General features: G+C 49.8%; 1 long non-coding RNA gene across 1 annotated transcript; it reads right to left on the reverse strand.

Annotated features, from left to right (window-relative positions):
* Positions 1 to 3,142: 3,142 nt before the first annotated feature.
* Positions 3,143 to 5,435, reverse strand: LOC132390158 (uncharacterized). The gene is made up of 3 exons (XR_009510811.1): positions 5,122 to 5,435; positions 4,560 to 4,624; positions 3,143 to 3,607 (listed from the first exon to the last, which is right to left on the reverse strand). It is a non-coding gene; the product is annotated as an uncharacterized LOC132390158 (long non-coding RNA).
* Positions 5,436 to 6,073: the final 638 nt, after the last annotated feature.

A 6,073-nucleotide genomic window follows, 5' to 3' on the forward strand; every position in this document is an offset into this window, starting at 1 on the left:
GTCTGTCGCCCAAGCCATCCAGGTGCAGTAAACGGGCAGCCCGCTCGCGCCGTGAGAGTCCGAAAGTCCTGAGGAGCAGGGCTTTGAATCCCGTGTACTTGCCGTCTGCCGGGGGCGACTGTACGAACTCCGCGACCTGGGCCGCTGTGTCCTGGTCGAGGGAGCTCACCACGTAGTAGTAGCGTGTGTCTTCTGAGGTGATCTGGCGAACGTGGAATTGGGCTTCGGCTTGCTGGAACCATAGGTCCGGGCGCTGTGTCCAGAAACCTGGCAGTTTCAACGAAACCGCATGAACAGAGGCGGCGTCGGTCATTTCTGGTCCAAAAATCGTTTGGACCGTCGGGGTCACCAAATGTAGCGGTGTGCTACACGCAGCGCTAAAATTACGACACGGAGTCGGTAACTGCAGTCGAAGGAAAAAACTTTATTCGAAAACTTCAGCCTCACTTTTAAGCCTCTGTCAACCGGCCCCCCATGGCGCAGAGGCTCCAAAGCTCTGTGCTCGCAAACCCCCGTAGGCTATCTAATTGTGAGTCGGTTCGGATACGCTAGGAAATGGGTCGCCACAAGCTAACTGTCCTGCCCGCCCTGCAACCACCTCCCACTAATGACTGCCATATTATAACTCCAGTCGTTGGCCCCTACCCTGAGCTCATCTGCCTTTCGTACAATACTTCCTGCATTGAAATGTACGCAGCCTAGAACATGAGTCCCAGCAGTCTCAACATTTTGCTTCCTGACTTTGTCGGAGGAATTACCAACATTTGCCCCAACCACCACTCCACTAACTGTTATGCCAGTCTGGTTTTCATTCCACCGCAACTGTAGCTTAATCCGCAACATTCCCCCTTTTTAATGCAAACCCAACTGAGTTGTTATGTCCACAGCATGGTGTAAACTGAGAAGTTACTCGCTTGGAGGGAAAATGAGGTGGCTGTGCAACGTGGGGCGGTGTGCTGCCCCCTAGTGTTCGCCGAGTGCGAGAAACTCCAACTGGATGCACTGGAGGTCTCTCTTCCGTCCCATGCCCTGCAATGAAAACATTCAACTCTCTTGCTAGACATCCCTACTGCTCTAACTGTGCAATTCTAAATAAGCAAACTATAGATTAACTGAAAAATAAAAATCAACGTCGTAATTTCTTGCACTTGCTTAATGAATCGGCTTCAAACAAACAAACAAACAGCAAATAAATAAAAGAAACTCGTGCTACTGCTTTCTAATTGTTTCTCATTGAAACCAGTCCTAATGCCAGAATTTTATGAGTACATGACTCCGACAGTCATACACTGAGCAACGCTCCATCCACAACATCACATCACACACTCCCGGGGTCAGACACGGAGTGTATCTTTCTCCACACTGTCCCATCGCCCTGATTAAACCTCCTCCAACAGTGTCCAGTCACTCTCTCCCTGTTAGAGGCATATCGAGAAATTTCTTCCTCATCCCATCAGACACACGCGATTTAGATATTATGTGTAGCTTCCCTCTGCCCACTCATTTTGAGAAGACCAGAATGTAAAACCAGTGCTAAACCATAAGAGTTCCGTCTCCAGTACGACTGCTGGAGATGTCGTCTTTGGTTTGGGTTGGTGCCGGCTTGTTCATTTCGAGTCTGAGTCTGAATTAATTCCAGACCTGACTCTGCATTTGGGTTCTACAACATCCAGAGCTGTCACGGTTCGGAAGGGATCACAGCTTTAGGAGTTTGAGGGGATGTGCTCTCTCAGTGAAGATGAGGAAAATTCTATGGATGTACAGTGGGGATCTTTCTGACTCGCCGCATCGCCGCCGGGTGCGGATGCTGCAAAGCACAGAATAGTAACGGGCTACAGAGGGTTCCAGCCTCAGACCGCCACTCTGACGGTCAGACCTCTCCCTACCATGGAGGGCATTGTCAACAGGCGATGACTCGAGAAGGCGGCATCCATCACTGAGTACTGTCCCCACTCGGGAGAAGCTCTCTGCTCGTTAATACCATCAAGGAGGAGTCGCAGGAGCCTGAACACCCACACACAACGATTCAGGAACATCTTCCCACCCTGCGCCATCACGTCTCTGAACGCACGAACACACACTCGACATTTTTGCGGTGTTTATTAATGTTTGTAATTTACATTAACTATCCATTTTTTTTTTCAATTCTGATGCAGCACAAGAACACATTCTAAATTTCAGATAAAAAAAAATAAAAATCAAATAGCAATTCTGCTTAAAAATATTCGATAGGACAGGACACTTGGCACGCTGGCCTTCACCGGTCAGGACACTGAACACGGGAGGCGGGAGATCACGTTGCAGTGGTAAAAGTGGTCGGTGAGACTTTCTGCTTTAGGAGAACTGTCACTGAACCGGTCAGAGTGTCAGGGAGTTCTCCGGGGATATTGCAGGAAATCGAGGGTTATGTAGAGAGGGAGGGAAGTTTGCGACTTTATTCCCTGGATCAGTGTTGCAAAGTTACAGAGATGCATAAACCCAAGAGCGGCTCAGACAGAGGGAATACGCACAGACTTTTCCCCAGTGTTGTGTTATCGAGAATCAGATGACACAGAATGGTGGTGAGAGCGGGTGGGAAGGAGAGAGAGAGAGAGAGAGAGAGAGAGAGAGAGAGAGAGAGAGAGAGAGAGAGAGAGAGAGAGAGAGAGAGAGAGAGAGAGAGAGAGAGAGAGATCATGGAGACGGAGGATTCAGAGAGAATGAAGAGGTAGCAGAGAGTGTGAGAGAGTTGGCTGAGAGAGAGGAGAAAGAGCGGGCAGAGATAGTGCGAGGCAATAGGGGGTGGAGAAGGACGGGACGGGTTGGATATGGCCACACAAAGCAGGGGGTCAATGAGGACAGAGTTTTGTCGGTGTGTAGTGAGGAGAATGGGGACCCCTCAGCAGTTGGAGAATGGGGTAGGAGGAAGGGACAGCTAGGGCGAGGAGGGAGTTTGAGTGGATGGAGGCTTGATAGTTGACAAAGAAACAGTGGGGAAATAAAGGGGTTGGCACTGGATTCAGATCGGCAGCACTGTCACAGACGACACAGGATTGAGGGGAGTGTGGGTGGAAAGGAGAGACAGAAATATCGGGGAAATGGAGAGATTAGAATGAACGGTGAGGGAATCGAGTGGTGTAGAGAGGCGCACGAAAGTGGGAGAGAGGTGAAAAAGGAGGGTAGAGGGAGCAGAAGAATGCGGGCGGAGGAAGTACGAGGTAATAATAAGATAGGTAGAGGGAGCAGAAAGCGCGGGACGGGGAAATGGAGGGAAAGAAGGGGATGGACGGGGAGAGAGGTTTGTCAGTGTGTGCTGGGGAGAATATAGTTGCGTTAAAAGGAGGAATTGGCGTAGGAGGGAGGGGCGGAGAGTGTGGGCGGGGAATCTGAAAGGATCGGGGAGTGAGAGTGAAGGGGAGACTGGAGGTAGTCATTTGATTCACGAGCCTCCACTGGCTGTTGACAGAGACCCTGGATCTTTTCAGGAATATCCGGCAACAACGACTTCTCGCAGATGAAATGCTGATCACGATCGCAAGGATACTTCCTACTGACTGAAGTCGGATCACACTGCCAGCAGTAGGGCGTCCCCGAAAGCCCCTTGTACAGGAGACGGAAGCTCGCATTCCTATGCAAGGGGATTAAACAATTTCAACAGTGACAAAACAGCTCCAGCAGAGAACCCGAGCGGAGACCGTCCCCAAGCTAATCCCAGGAAATCGCTCTCTCCCAACAGCCTCTGTCAGTCCCCAAAATCCTCCCACTCAAACGCTCTCCCTCACCGCCCAGTGCCGGTACCCAGACTGATACCACGGTCCCAATGTCTCCCCACTATCCTGGGTCAGTTCCCAACTAATTGCACTAACCCAATGTCTCCCCACAGCCCCGGATCCCCAAAACTAATCACACCGAACCGCTTTCTCACCACAGTCCCCTTTCAGTCCCCATACGAGTCGAACAGGACTACCCTCCCCCCTCTGATCTGTTTCAGTCCCCGCACAAACCCCACTGTCCCACCGTCTACTCCCGCTGCCCAGCTCAGTTCCCTCAGATCTATATCAATCAGCAAACGAATGACACTGTACCTCCCTCTCCTCACAGCCCGGCGACCAGCTCTGAACTAATCACTTTACCTCACTGTGTGTCCATGGCCCTGTACTGGTCTCCAAACTAATCCAGTTGTCCTACTCTCGCCCCTCAGATCTAACTCATTCACTAAACTAATCCCGCTGTTGCTTCCTCGCCTCACAGTCAGGCGACTATTTCCAAAATGATCCCACTGCAGCGCGCTGTCCTGACTGACATGAGTCAGTACCAAAATAATCGCCGTGTACTGATCTCTCCCTACTGCCCCATGCCAGTTTCCGAAATATTCACACTGCCCTGTCCTTCCCCGGCAGACATGTGTCGGCCCCAAGATGCTCCTTTTGTACCATCCTATCCCCTACCCACTTACAAACAATTCCCAATAACCCTCACTTTTCCACAAAACTACTTCAGACCGTAAACGAATTCTATTTTCTCCCATCAGGTCTATCACAATACTCAACTCTCACCCGACAGATCCGTCAAACTCTCACCTGTTTTCGCATTTTCCAATCCAGTATATGCGGGTTTGGTTCACAAGATTGCGGGATACAAAGTTCTGGGAAATTTAAATTTACTGTATCAATGCCAAGAATCGAAAACTATGATACGGAGATTCTCTCAGTTGATAACAACAGGAATCTCGTCCGGGACTCTGTGAAGGTAGCTTCAGTGTGTGTCTGACCCTAGGTGTGTGTGACGGGACGGTGTGGAGGGAGCTTCACTCTATGCCTGACCCATGGAGTGTGTGGTGGGACTGTGTGGAGTGAGTCTCACTCTGTTTCTGTCCCCGGGAGTGTGTGATGGGACGGTGTGGAGGGAGAGTCACTCTGTGTCTGACCCCAGCAGTGTGTGATGGGACAGTGTGGAGGTAGCTTCACTCTGTGACTGATCACGGGAGTTTGTGATGGAATGGTGTTGACGGAGATTCACTCTGTGTCTGACCCCGGGAGTGTGTGATGGGAATGTATTGTGCGTTTTCACTCTGTGTCTTAGCCCACGGGTGTGTGTTGATTCCTGTGTTACTGTCGTACCTGCTCGTGCTGTGCAACATACCGCTTCATCCTTTGAATTGATTTCGAGCAGCCTTGAATCACGGTTTGAACATTCTTGAATCGCTTTGTATAAAGTTGTTACAAACGTGGAAACGTAATAACACCAGTTTTTATTTGCGACCCAATTCTCGGAACAGGTTTGCTCTGGAAATCAGGAACAAGGAACAGTGAGACACAGAGTGAGACCCGGGGTGACGCAGAGAGTGAATTTCACGCCATGCGGTCCCATCACGTTCACCTGAGGTCAGGCACAAAGAGAATTTCCCCGCCTTCAACATCGTTCCTTGGCGCATTAACAATAGCAGGCACAATGAATATCCCTCCACACCATCCATCACACACTCCCGGATGAAAATACCCGAGCGCACACGTCAGATAGAGGCAGATAAACAACATAGATTAGTACAGCACAGAATAGGCCCTTCGGCCCACCATGTTGTACCGACTCTTAAGCCCTGCCTGGAATATATCCCCAAACTTAAATTCCTCTATAGACCTAACTAGTAGTGTCTTAAATTTCACGAATGTTTTTGCCTGCACCACTCACTCAGGCAGTACATTCCACGCACCAACCACTCACTCAGACAGTACATTCCACGCACCAACCTTCCTCTAATATCCACCTTGAACTTCCCTCCCCGTTCCATAAAGCCATGTCCTCTTGTACTGAGCAGTCGTGCCCTGGTGAAGCGCTAGTTGACCACGCTGTTTATTCTTCTTAATATCTTGTTTACCTCTATCATGTCTCCTCTCATCCTCTTTCTTTCGCAAACAATAAAGCCCTAGCTGCCGTAATCTCTGATCATAATCCATACTATCTAAACCAGGCAGCATCCTGGTAAATCTCCTCTTTAGCCTTTCCACTGCTTCCACATCATTCCTATAGTGAGGAGACCAGACTGGACACAGTATTCTAAGTGTGGCCTCACCATGGTTTTATAAAGTTGCATCAT

The sequence above is a fragment of the Hypanus sabinus genome, unplaced genomic scaffold (genome assembly GCF_030144855.1).
Source record: "Hypanus sabinus isolate sHypSab1 unplaced genomic scaffold, sHypSab1.hap1 scaffold_795, whole genome shotgun sequence".
In the NCBI taxonomy this organism is placed as follows: Eukaryota; Metazoa; Chordata; class Chondrichthyes; order Myliobatiformes; family Dasyatidae; genus Hypanus; species Hypanus sabinus.